We start from the raw sequence: 14,309 nt of genomic DNA on the forward strand, positions 1-14,309 counted from the left end.
TTCTCAGCTATGGGTCTATGTATACTTCCTAGCATTAGCCCCAGAGTTGGAGGTGGCAGGGCCTCCCATGACCCCATATTCATTGGTATTCGAGGGTCCGCACCGGCCGAGACCCCGAGAGACTCTTATTTATCTGTGACAGTATTTTGACACTGTGCGCCCATCGGAGGTACTTCAGAACTTTCAGTTCTTTTTCATTTTCATCTTTGATTTGCTCTGTGTATTCCCGATTTCTGATTGGCTTATGTATTTGTTATCCGCAGATCACATGGCAGCCTTGGGCACCCTTGGGCGATGGTCTTCGATTTCAGTATCCCGGAGGATCGGGCACCTCCCAGTACAGGTTCCTGCTCGAAGGACCTGTTGGCAGGGCATGGTTTCTGGGGGAACGCTTTCTGCGTCAGGTATGGGGGTATCTTTCTCAGGATCCTCCCGCAGTACCCCCAGTCAGTATGCGGACTGCTGACAGGCTCTCTTTCTCAGAGGTAGTCGGCGCCATGCTGGGTAGTGATGCTTTACTATATCTTGAGGAGGGGGACTACGCCACTTACCGTCACACATATTTGATGCCCCCATTGACGGGAGCTCGCACCCCGATGATGAGGTCTGCCGGTATGTCATCCTCGGGCCAGGCCCGGGCTCGGGCTGCAGACGCCCCTTCTACTAGTAGGGCTAGTACATCGAGAGGTGGGGGTAGATCGGTTCCTCCGACTCCTTCGACTTATCCTCATCCTGGATGGCCGGACATGCCGTCCGAGTTGACGGGATGGCGTTTTGGGACTCCTTACCAGATTCCGCTAGAGCCTCCGCTTCCTGACCATAGATATGTCAGGGATCCTGATTCACCATCGGTATGATTTATAGCTTTGATTTATCAGTCGAGTACTTAGACATTCATTCCTTTACTGATAGTTTTGCCTTTGTATCTGCAGCCTCCGGCTGAGTATGTGGACGAGATTCTCGGGGTGATGGCCGCACTCGAGGGCATGGTCCTTCGGAGAGAGACACACTTATCCGTTATGGGTGTGCAGGTACCGTTCATTTTTCTTGTATTTATCACACTTCTGATGACACACTGGTTTTGAGCATTCTTCTGTATTGTAGAGCACATCCAACACACACCCCACTCACATACTGTACTCGTATCTGATTTTCATATTTGAACTGATGTATTGAACTTTTCATTTTCAGATGCCTCCTGTATATGCTCCGCCGCGGGCCGGGCCACCTGGGCCTCCTTGGAGAGCTGGGCCATCTGGGCCTTCTTACGGAGCTGGGCCATCTGGGCCTTCTCAGGGAGCTGGGCCATCTAGGCCTTTTCGAGGAGCTGGGCCATCCAGGCCTTTTCGAGGAGCTCGAGGAGGGTCCTCCCGCAGACGTAGGGCACGTGTTGTAGAGGCGGAGCCCTAGGAGGAGGAGGAGGAGGAGGTTACCGACCGCCAGTCAGAGACATCTGCCGAGGAGGGGGGCTCCAGTCTTGGTTCAGGGAACAGAGGCGAGGCTGAGGGGGATTCTGAGGATGACAGCTCCGACCCGGATGATGATGATGGTGCAGAGGTTGTCCCGCAGAAGAGGTTGAGGAGTGCTTCTCGTTCCCGCTCCCGAGGACATTGATGCTGCTATTTCCTGCTTTACTTTTCTTTTTGCTAGTAGTTTGTAGCACTTTGCATATTGCTAGGCAGTTTTATTTTGTTGTAAAACTTGTACCTTTGTTCATTGTAAAATATGATGGAATGAAACAACTTTCGAAAAGGTGTTTGTATTTTAAACTTTTAGCATCGCATCGCATCATTTTATTTCGCATAAAAATGAAATTGAATGGGAATGTGCATTGTGTAATCACCAAGTCAGGTAGTGAACCGACGCAACAAACTAAGCAACTCAACTTACTAAGATATAACAGGACCTTAGGAAGTTTACAACTTAATAAGCAAAATACAACAGTGTTGACAACGTAAATAAACAAGACTTAAACAAAGATTGTTTAATCAGAGAGCAATGACTCGAAAACACGAAACACGTCCGCTCGATGAACAACTCGATAAGCAAAACAACAACTCGATAAACAAAACTCAGCAACAACAGAGTGTACTTCGGACGATCTGGGCACCGGAACGCATCCGAAACAGAGGGAAATGAAGGCCTTTGACTCTCCTGTTGCATGGAAATGCTTGAAACTTTCCCTCGAAGGGTAAAACAGGGCCAAGGAGGTACACTGGAGCATTGCCGGCCACCTTTGAGAGCCGGCCGGCCAATTTTATGGAGAGTGGGAGCCGGCCGGCCAGTTTTTGAAAAAGAGAATGGCCGGCCCGCCAGAAAAGGTGGCCGGCCGGCCACTTATTCCTGCAGCCACCTGGTTTTTGACACGTGTCCCCGTGAATAGTGTTTTTTTCCTCTATAAAAGCCTCAACTTCGGGAACATTCATTTCATCTTAGTTTTACACAAAGATGGAGGCGTTTCTCGCGGAAAATCTCATATCTTGGATCTCTTCTCTAGATGGCTCGGAAAAGCTGAACTTCCGGGGTTTCGGCTTGAATGCACTATTCACTCTGAGCCGTACTCCGCTACAGCTCCCTTTTCTCCATGCCGCGGCAAGGTTCTGGAACCCAGGGACGAACGTTTTTAGCTTTGGCGGCCAAGAGATGTGTCCCACTTTCGAAGATTTTTAGGTTTTGATGGAGTTTGAATGCTCTGAAGTGATCTTGCCCCAGCTCCGTTTTGGCCATGCTCAGGCTTTAGGGTGGATGTGTGGGCTCACGGCGCATGACGCTCGATCTCTGATCTGTAGTGGGGAACTGGATATTCTCGGCTTGATCCATCGTTTTTCCGACGCCGGTGATCGCAGCAACCATTATTGGTAGGGTTTCCGGCAGCACGCCCTCTGCTTGTGTTTGTTGTCTCACTTTCTGCTTTCCTCAGGCTTCGGCGGGGCTAGCATTCGCCTGATTGAAGTCGCCCAGGGCTTGAGAGAGGGAAAGAGCTGCATCGTTATGACCTTGGCCGAGACGCTGATGGGTTTAGATTCTGTCTATCGCCGGGAGGCGACTAGGTTTGCTGGGAGTCCACTGCTACTGCAGGTAATGTTTCCCACCCAACCTTACAGATATATTTTGCTCACATCACTCGACCCTCAGGCTCGGTTTTTCTCACAAAACCCTTGTCTTACTTTTCTCTCATCGCACATCTCTCTATTCTTTATTCTCTCATTTTCCATCCCTCTCCCAGGTATGGTTAATGGACAAGTTGCAGGTTGTGGACTCTTGCCCGGCCTATTCAGCTCGAGGCTACTTCTTTCGGCAGCGCCTAGTCAATGCTCTTGACGAAAGGTGGTGGTTCGATTGGATGTGCAATTTGTCCGCAGACGGCATTGCTTGGCGTTGTCCTTGGCTCAACCTCCCGGCAATGAGCTATAGTATGTCCCGGCTGATTGGGATTCAATTGATTGGTCTAACCCACTGCGTATTCTATTTTCCGTTCCGGTTCCTGCGTCAGTTCGGTCATGATCAGACCTGCCCACCGGAGGGGATTGAGTACCCAGCTGTTTTCCCGGTCCGGGGTGCACGACTTGCCCGATATGCCACAGCATGGAGGACTAGAGAGCTCCTGGCCCCTGCTTCTACTTTCAGTTGCACTTTGTCCGATGAATGCTTGGATTGGCTCAATGAGGAGGCACAGGTTGGGCCTAGCTTGGCATCAGATGCTTCGTCCAGCTCTGGGAGGGGACGCAGAGATACTTGACTCAACTATGCCCCAAATTTATTGCTTATTTAGCATTTTCAAGTTTTCTTTATGAATGTACTAAAAAACAACCTCGATTATATATAAGAGCAGGAGAACTCTGTTTTGAAATCAATGAAATTGAAGGTTGTGGTACTGAAAATTTTCTGCTTTAGTCCAAAAATGGTCTTAGTCGTAAAAAGATTAATTTGAACAAAGTCGACTTTTATTAAAACTTTTCAAAACTATTTTCGATGTGGATCAGAACTGGACACGCCGAAGATCTGTCACTGAGATGCACAACCCCAGATCCCTGCAACTGGAAAGTTGCCCCTAGTTTGAGTAACTTTGCACCGTTGCGGCAACGGAAAGTTGCCCCTAGTCTGAACAGCACTGTACCGGAGATCGCGATAAATGCTGATGGATAAAGATGACTGAGATGATCAAAATGGACAGAGTTGATCGGGGAAAAGTTTATGGCTGAACTTCAAGGTGAAGTTGCCTACGTATCCCAAAGATGGGAATCAAGCCTTACGTAGTTCAGGCCGAGGTTCACTCGAGTATTTTCACTCTCCTTTTGCGCTCTAACTTTTGCCAAGGCCGCCCTTTGCGGGTTTTCAACCTTGCGAGCTCAGTTTTTATATTTTCTAATTTTTTGTGCTCTGACTTTTGCCTAGGTTGCCCTTTCGGGTTTTCGGCCTAGCGAGCCTCTCAAGGGTAATATTTCTTCAACTTGTCCATATTGATCGGTTGTGAGAACTCCAAGCCATCTAGATCCATCAGAACCACAGCTCCACCTGACCAGATAGCTTTGATGATGTAAGGACCAGTCCAATTGGGTTTGAACTTGCCCCTTGGGTCGTGGATGGGAGCTCGGTTGTCTTTGAGCACCAAATCTCCTTCTTTCAGATTCCTGGACTTAACCTTCTTATTGAAAGCCCGGGAAATTCTGCGTTGATAGCCTTGGATGTGGTACAGTGCTTTCAGTCTTCTTTCATCAAAGAGCATGAGTTCTTCGAATCTGCTTTGCTGCTAATCTGCTTCGGCTATTTGGCATTCAGCCAATACTCGTAATGACGGAACCTCAATCTCGATGGGTAGAACAGCCTCCATTCCATAGACCAATGAATATGGAGTTACTCCAGTAGAAGTTTTGATTGAAGTCCTGTAGCCCCACAGAGAAAATGGCAGCTTGTCTGGCCAATCCCGATAGGTTCCCACCATCTTCTGCAGTATATGCTTGATATTCTTGTTGGCGGCCTCAACCGCTCCGTTGGTCTGCGGCCGGTATGTAGATGACTTATGGAAAGCCACATTGTATTTTTCCAACAAGTCTATCACTTCTTTCTTGAAGTGGGAACCATTATCTGAAATTATCTCGTTTGGCACCCCGTAGCGACAGATGATGTTGTTTCTGATGAACTTTGCGACATGCGACGCCTTCAACACCGCGTATGATTGGGCCTCGACCCACTTTGTGAAATAATCTATCGCTACTAGGATAAACTCATGCCTGTTTGACCCCTTCGGGGTAACCGCTCCGATCACATCAATTCCCCAAACTGAAAAAGGCCATGGTGAAGTCATGTTGTACAGCTTTGACGGCGGGATGTTCATGCGGTTTGCATGAATTTGACACTTGTGGCATCGCCGAACAAAACTAATACAATCCTCCTCCATGGTTGACCAGCAGTAGCCCTGTCTGAGGATCTTTCTGGCCAGCATTACTCCATTCATTTGTGCACCGCACTCCCCCCCATGGATGGCCTCCATCAGGCGCTTCGACTCTTCAGTTTCTACACAGAGCTTATGCATTCCCAGATGACCCCTTTTGTACAGCTTTCCCCCGCAGATAATGAACTGAGCAGCCATTCTTCTGATGGCCCTCTTATCCTTGGCATTTGCCCCTAGTGGATACGTCTGCTTTTCCAAGAAGTTCCAGATGTCGTAATACCAGGGGTTGTCGTCTTGAGCCTCATCTATGGCGGAAATCGACTCGTATGCTGGCGCAAACTTCTGATCAATAATGACTGGACGCATCCGGACTCCGGACGGGATGTCTATCATAGAAGATAGAGTTGCTAGTGAATCTGCGAACCTGTTGTTCTCCCTTACGAGGTGGGTGAAATTTAGCTTCTCAAACCGAGGAATTAACAAATCCAAGGTTTGGTGGTAAATTATCATTCTTTCCTCCTTGACTTTCCAGTCTCCTTTTGCTTGAGACACAACAAGGTTCGAGTCCCCAATGACGTCCAACCGTCTTGCCCCTAGTTCTAGGGCTGCTTCCAGGCCAGCAATACATGCCTCATACTCTGCTTCATTGTTGGAGACCTTGAACCGGAGCTTGAATGCTAAAGGGATACGGGAATCGTCAGGCGCTATCAGCAACACCCCTATCCCATACCCATACTGGTTTGACGCTCCGTCAAAGTACATCGTCCAAGTTTCATCTTCGACGTGCAGAATGGCTTCATCTGGGAATAGGTACTCAACCGCTTCATCCCCCTCAACCGGGTGGTCGGCAAGGAACTCTGCTACCGCTCTTCCTTTTACTGACTTGCGCGTTACATACTTCAAATCAAATTCGGAGAGCAACAGCAGCCAACGAGCTAGCCTACCCGTAAGTGCTAGTTTCTCGAAAAGATATTTGATGGGATCCAATCGTGAAACCAACATTACAGAGTGAGCTAACAGGTAGTGCCGCAACTTCCTGGTTGCCCATACCAAGGCCAAACAAGCCTTCTCCAGCGGTGTATAGCGGGTCTCGTAATCCAGCATCTTTTTGCTCAGATAGTAGATGGCCCTTTCCACTTTGTCTTCTGATTCCTGCGCGAGCATGCAGCCCATGGTAGTCTCAGTTACCGAAAGGTACAATATCAACGGTCTCCCCGGCTCTGGTGGTGACAACACGGGCGGGTTCTGTAGATATTCTTTGATCTGCTCAAAAGCTGCTTGACATCGGCGGTCCCATTGGAATTTCTTTCCTTTCTTTAGGAGACCAAAAAGTGGTTCACAAGTCAAGGTTAATTTAGAAATAAATCGTCTTATGAATTACACTTTACCCAGAAAGCCTCGCACCTCCTTTTCAGTCCTTGGTGGTGGCATTTCTAGGATGGCCTTGATTTTGGAAGGGTCGACCTCGATGCCCCTTTGTGTAATCAGAAACCCTAGCATCTTCCCTGCTGTAACACCAAACGTGCACTTCTGGGGATTCAATCGCAGCCGAAACTCTCTGATCCTTTGAAAGAATTTTTGTAAGGCGGTGTAGTGGCCCTCTCTTTCTTTGGACTTGACAATCATGTCGTCCACATACACCTCGACCTCTTTATGGATCATATCATGCAATATTGTAGTTGCTGCCCGTTGATAAGTAGCTCCAGCATTTTTCAACCCGAATGGCATCACTCTATAACAATATGTACCCCACGGGGTAGTGAACGCAGTCTTCTCCCGGTCTTCGGGTGCCATTACTATCTGATTATAGCCTGAGAAACCATCCATAAACGAAAGCAAGGCGTGTCCTGCCGTGAAATCCACCAATTCATCAATGTGTGGCAAGGGAAAGTCGTCCTTCGGACTGGCCCTGTTCAAATCTCTGAAGTCTACACAGACCTGAATTCTGCCATCCTTCTTTGGCACCGGAACAATGTTGGCCAACCAAGTTGGGTATTCAGATACCAGCAGGAACCCTGCGTCAATTTTCTTGGTGACTTCTTCCTTAATCTTGAGGGCCCAGTCCGGGCAGATCCTTCTGAGTTTCTGTTTGACAGGGGCGGGCCTCGGGATCAAGAGGGATCCAGTGCTGTACAATCTCAGGATCGATTCCAGGCATGTCTTCGTAGGACCACGCGAAAACATCTTTGAAATCTTTTAATAAAGCGACTAAGCGCTCGCGCTCCTCCGAAGACAACGTGGACCCGATCTGGACCAGCCGCGGGTCCTTCTCAGTACCAACATTCACAGTAGTGATTTCATCCATTAAAGGTTTAACGAATCTTTCCTGCTCTTGATCAATTAACCGTTGCAAAACTGGAGGAATTTCTCCCTCGTTGTTTTCATCAAAATATTGAAAATCCTAATTTAAGCAATAAATCAAAGGCACAGAGAAATACTCAGAAACCACATCCACATCATTCTCATTAAATATTTCCAAGCCGTCAGATTCCTCTGTTACAACAGACTCGAAAGAAAATGAAAATGACGACCTAGACAGGACTGTGGCATCTGGGTTATCACCCCCAGGAATACCGGACTCAGACTCAGTCGAGCTGGAATCTGATTCCGACACACAAGATTCGGTGGAATCAGATTCCAGCTCACTACCTGACCCGGAGCTGCTAGATAAAAAGCCTTCTTCATATTGCCAGATGAGAGAATGTGCGATAGATGCATCCAAGATCGGCGCTGGAAAGCCCGCAGCTATTTCATCTCCAATCATAGAAACCGAAGAGTTATCCCCCAAGCACTCTTGGTTGATCGGAGGATCTAAAAGTAGACTCGCCAGTGCTACCCCCATTTCAAGCTCTGTGCTCTCAGGATCCACTGCTCTACACTGCTCAACCTCAGTTGGTGGGTCTGTCTGCGCTTCGGCAACGTCATCCCCAGGTAATTGTAAGTCGAATAAGATTTCGAAACCAGGCACGCGCTTCCTCTCCGCGTTCAGCCATGGTTCTGGGAAGCCGCAGAATGGAAAGTCTTCCCCCTCTCGGACGAAGCGTCCGTTTAGGGTACCCCAGATGGGCCTATGCATTAACTCAAATGGCTTCCCAGCCTTCTTTGCTCTGGCCCTTCCGGCCATTTCTTTCCCTTTCCTCACCCAATCCTCTTTGGTGGGCAGATAACCCAGTCCAAAGGTATGAGGGTTGTGTGGCACTTCGGCCGATACCGCGACGCCCTTCCGGCCGCTTCTTCCTAATCCCATTCCGGGGATATGTTGTAGCTTGTTCATGAGGTAGACAGATTGAGCACTGACGTACATACCCTCATTCACAGCCATGACATTCTGCACCACTCGAGCCTCGGCCAAAGTGAACCCTGATAAAAACACATCCTCCGTCCCGTGCTCGATCTCCAAGACAGGTGTGGACACTTCCGGCGGCGGATGGATTGATGAATTCCCAAAAACGATCGCTACCCCTTTCCCGTGAGGGTACTTTAGTATCTGATGTAGAGTGGAAGAGACTGCTTTGACCTGGGGCAACCACGGTCGCCCCAAAAGTAGGTTAAAGGTTGCGGGAACGTCCAAGATATGAAATTCAATGCTGTGTTGTCCTGGACCAACCTTGGTTTGAATTTTAACAGTCCCCATCACTTCTCTGCTTGTATTGTCGTATGCTCTGATCACTTGGGTAGTTGGGACGAAGTCCGCGGGCTTTAACCCGATTGCATATGCCGTTCTGGTCGGGCAGACATTAATTGCAGACCCGGTATCAACAAGTACCACCGGTATCCACTTATCTCTACATTCCACAGAAATATAGAGAGGTTTGTTATGATTTGTGCCCTCAGGCGGTAGTTCCTCGTCCGAAAAGGTTAATGCCGGGGAATCTCCTCCCGGAAAAACCAGCCCAACCAGCTGTTCAGGCGTGGTGTCTATGGAGAGTTTGGACTTGTCCATAGCAGATAGGACAGCTTCCCTATGTACTCGTGATGCCATTAGCAGTCCCCAGATGGAGATGTCTACTTGTATCTTTTTTAACTATTTCAGCACAGCTTCCTCTTCAATCTGCTTCTCCTTCTGTTTCTCCGCTTCTCTATCCTTCCCGAATGCCTCGGGTTGGTCCAGGTGTGGGGGTTTGAAGTACCGCCCACTTCTCGTCATATGGTCAACCTCATCGAGGTACCAAGTGTCATCCGGTTGATTATTTCCCCAGTCTTCATCCGTGTGGGCAAGACATAAGTCATCGTCTTCCCACCACATTCCGTCGGCAGCCAACATACACCTGTCTGGCTCTGGTTTAGTTGCACTCGCAGTACTCCCTGTCCACATGCTCGCAGTATTCTCTATCTTCGTGTACACAGCACTTTCAGTCCCCTCAGGGCCCTTAGCTTTCCTAATTCTCTCGGCATCTTCAAACTTTTCTCGTTCCAGCTGCATCAGTACAGCTGTTTGTTCAACAATTCCCGTATTCATAATGCCCATGTCTCGAGCGGAATTCTTAGCACCGGCGCTCTCCGGCGATACAACTTGACTTTCGGCCATTCCGGCCACAGCTGATACCTCTGCCCCTGCCGGGCTCTGTTCTGGTTGGGCTTCCCCCACTTCATCTGGTTGATCTTCGAGCCATCCAGTGGCCTCTGCTGATTCCTTATAGTCAAACCAGTTGATTGCCGAATCCCCCGGTTCCTGGTCATCGAAAAATTGCAGGTTGGCAAAGTCCTCCTCTACGGCTGTCAGATCATCTGCCCCTAGCCCAGATCCATCCCCCCGGATCATGCATAGCTCTCTTGTCTCTGGCAATTCTATACCTAGCCCAATTCGGCTCGTTGATAGGATATACTCGCTTGGATCATAGGCTCCCCCAGCAAAACTCTGTCCAGTCCCAGATTCAACAATCTCATTCTCTCCCAAAATCTGCCCTGCCCTATCTTCGACGGTCACCACCGTCAGTTCTGGTTGGGTTTTGGAGATGTCCACCATGCACAAAAGGACAGTGCAATCGGGGAGGAGCACCTCCGGCTTGGGTAGGTGAGTGGGAGTAATATAGATGCTAGGATCGTAAGACACGACCCCAGTCTGGATAAAATTGATTCTGTTGGGAGGGGGAGCTTGGTTATGTGGTGGGAGAGGGTTGGTTGTGACATTGGGTTTATCAGGAGGCGCGATCACCTGTTTGTCAATAAGATCCCGGATCTCATGACGCAATCTGTAACACCGGTCGGTGTCGTGACCGTGTTGTTGGTGATACGCACAGTACTTTGCTGGGTCATGAGAGGGAGGGAGTGGATTCGGTAGTGGCTTTGGCTCCAGGGGTTTCAAATGCTTTTTCCTGATCAATACCCCTAGAGCTTTGGATAGGGGCATATATAATGGGGTGAAGGTTCTTTGGCCTCGTGGTTGGAATCTGTTAGTTTGTGTGTTGCTTCCGGACGCGCCAGAGAAGGGTGTGGCAGCCATGGGCCTTGGAGGGGGAGGGGGAGTGGTGGTGACCATAATGACTTCCGAGGCTCTTGTATTTGCAGTGCCACTCGGGCCCGCATTGTTGTTACGGTTGAAAGTCCTCCTCGGTTGCTCCCTATCGTGGTCAAACAGACCTTGTTTCATTGCATCTTCGATTTGCACCCGCATCTCGTGTAAATCTGCAAAAGTAGGAAAGGGGACTACAATCATTCTCTGCATCAACTTTGGGTGGAGATTGCGCACAATCATCCGGATTTGATCTTTGTCAGTGGGCCTTAAAGTCATCATTGATGCCTTTGCCCTCCATCGGATTACAAAGTCCGAGAAAGTTTCCTTGGGCTCTTGCCTTGTCGTTTCAAGATCACGAGTTGTAATCTCGATCTGAGTGTTGTACGAATATTGCGTGACAAAGGCCTCAGCCATTTCATTCCAATTCTTTTTCACTTCATCTTGTAACTTTGCGTACCAATGGGCGGCCACACCCGACAGGGTTCGGCCGAATAGTGAAAGCTTCTGTGGTCGTGTTAGGCCCATTGGCCGCAAGATGTCTCCAAACAGTCGGAGATGGACCATGGGGTCGTCTGACCCGCCAAAGCGGTCGATTTGTGGCATTTTGAACATATCGAGGAGTGTTACGGCCTCCTCGATATATCCATCTTCGATATCCGGCATAGCCTTGACCCCTTGGGATTTCTTGAAGAGCTTCTCAAGTTTGCTCAATTTCAAAGCTGTATGATCAACCTCGAACTCGAAGGGAGAGTTGGGGCGATTGGGTGCATGGACCTTGGACAGTTGTGGTGGAAGCGGGGGCGGAGCTGGCCCCGTTGGAAGATTCGTGTCCTCTTGTAAGTTTTGGATATTTGGCAGGGTATTCTGGGCATTTGGTGGGGTGTTCTGAACAGTAGGTGCCTGCTCAGGTAATGGAGCCCCTGCCGGAGGAGGGACTTGATGTGAAGCAGATGCAGCATTCTGCTGCTGCAGTCGGGTAATTAGCTCAGCCTGCTGGGTCATAATCTCGGCCTGTTGCTTGGCGAGTTCATCTCGGCGAACGGCATCCTGCTGCATGGCCCGCATGGTTTCTTGCATTTGGCGCACCATTTCCTCAACTCCTGTTGGCGTTGCCATACTGTTTTGATCTATCTGAACTACTGGCAGATCTGTCTCAATGGGGATCTCAATCTGACTGTCCACTGATGGGGAAACCACTGTTCTGGTGATCTCTGTTCAGATACACTGCGCTTTTTCTGCTTTCTTCTGGTAACAGGGGGTAGAGAGTGGAACACTGGCTGTCCGTCGATTAGATCCTCAGATCGATTGAGTCGACGACCTCGTGTCCAAAGTGCTTGGGGAATGCCTACTGGGTTGGAAGCAATTGTGCTAGAACTGACCTAGCAAAAGATAAATAAAGCGAAAAGGAAATAAATAAACAGATAAACGGACAGCATAACAGCTTAAAGTAAAATGCATGACACACAGCTGGGCATAACAACACACAGTCAATAAGCTGAATACACACTGTCCTCAAACACTGATTATTATCCCTGTATTACTGTCCCCTAAAACAGAATCTGATACCCGCAGATAACTAATTCTCAAATACTGGCTGATGCCCGCAGGCCTGATACCCATAATACTGAACTGATGCCCGCAGGTCTGATGCCCAAACTCATATACTGAACTGATGCCCGCAGGCCTGATGCTGACAATACTGAACTGATGCCCACAGGCTTGATGCCCAAACTCATATACTGATACATGCATTCCTGTAGAGACGCACTCTAAAGCACATAACAGATAAGTGAGAGCCAAAACACCCCTATGTTGGGGTAGGGTTTCCCTGTCCTATTTTGTCAGGAGCTAGGGTTTCACTACGCACAGAGCGGTTTCAAACAACCTATAAACGGGTAAGCAACCTGTCCTAGTTTGGAATGGTCACTATGGATCCGAATATGCACTAGGTCGAATGGTCAAAGAGGGTGCCCCGGTAAAATCGGGGTTTGTGTTCCCATACTGGCAGAGCCCACAACCGGTCAGCCTTATGGTCATGCCTTGACAAGACAAGCCTCCGGCAAACTGTTCAGGAATAGCAGATGGCAAACACGGTGTCCTAGGCGCACCAATGCAAATGCAATGCAAAGAAACACACAAGTGTAGTCAAAAACAGATATCATGAGTTCGAGTCAAGTTCTCTAAATCCCCAGCAGAGTCGCCAGGAACTGTAACAAGCCCGCGGGGGACCTCGCTACAGCTCGGACTCGATTCGTGTTACGGTTCTAAGTCTGAACCAAAGAGTCCAAATCCGGCAAATCGTTTTGAGAAAACAGATTTTTGAAAGAAGTGCCAAACATGGACTGCTTTGCCAGATACAGAGTCGCCACCTAAATATTTTGTTTTGGGAAATTTAGGAAACCCTGACTCGGTGCCAAAGGCCACGTGTCCGTCATCACCAAAGTTGCCTCGGCTCGGGAACTTGGGTACGATTGGGGAAGGTCACTTCGTGAGCACCCCCGCTCGCCCGATCAAAGATCGGCCTCTACTAACGATGATATTTATTTTTGAAAACTTTGTGTGTCCTTATTCCGATTATTAGCCTAGGTTACTATGTGATGCACACAGCATACAAGTATAGACCAGGTCGCCTGGATTGGAACAAAACATCTCATGTTTGTTTATTTGAAAGGTGGTTTGCTGCTCGCTAGTAGGCTTAAAATGCAGATTTTGCGACCCTCGGGTGGGCTTAGAAAAGATGGTTTTGCCACTATCTAGTGGGCTTAAAACAAATAGTTGATGATTTATTCCAATCCAAATAACCCAACCTTCACCCACAGGCATTCAGGCAATTATATCACATAAGCAAATAGCCTCATGGTAAGCATGCTATCATAGCAGTCACTCACACGCAAGCAAGGATGCTAAAGCATAAAACTCACCGCGTACTCCAAGCCAAAACAGAATTTACATTAGAAATCATGCATGATCCTAAGTATACAGAAATGCCTAATGCAACACATGCAAAAATGAAACTATAGCAGGCTCGGCTATTCTAAACATGGCATATGAAATGCTACAACTAACATGTATTCAATTTGGAATTGAAAAATACAATGCAGTTAGTATGATGCGCCGAGCCCGGTGCATGCAATACAGGTGAATGATGCAAACATGCTGTCATGCTGTATGCTAATTTAAACATGCCCTAATCTAACCATCAAAAGCGGATAAATAAAAGGGAGAAAGACGTAGGGTTGGATGACATACAACACACACACGCACACTTATTACAGTTGTGCCCTCGCGCAGAGGGTCCGAATAAATAATACAGTCCCAAATAAAAGAATATTACAGTCCGAATATTACAGTCCAAATAATATACAAATTCCTAATTAATTAACAAATCAACTAAGAAAACTGTAAAACTGGCATGCAAGCCAGGGACTGCCTTGCTTCTGATGGATGATGCATGTCTGGGTT

This window comes from Camellia sinensis, chromosome 12 (genome assembly GCF_055761805.1).
Source record: "Camellia sinensis isolate YWXY chromosome 12, ASM5576180v1, whole genome shotgun sequence".
In the NCBI taxonomy this organism is placed as follows: Eukaryota; Viridiplantae; Streptophyta; class Magnoliopsida; order Ericales; family Theaceae; genus Camellia; species Camellia sinensis.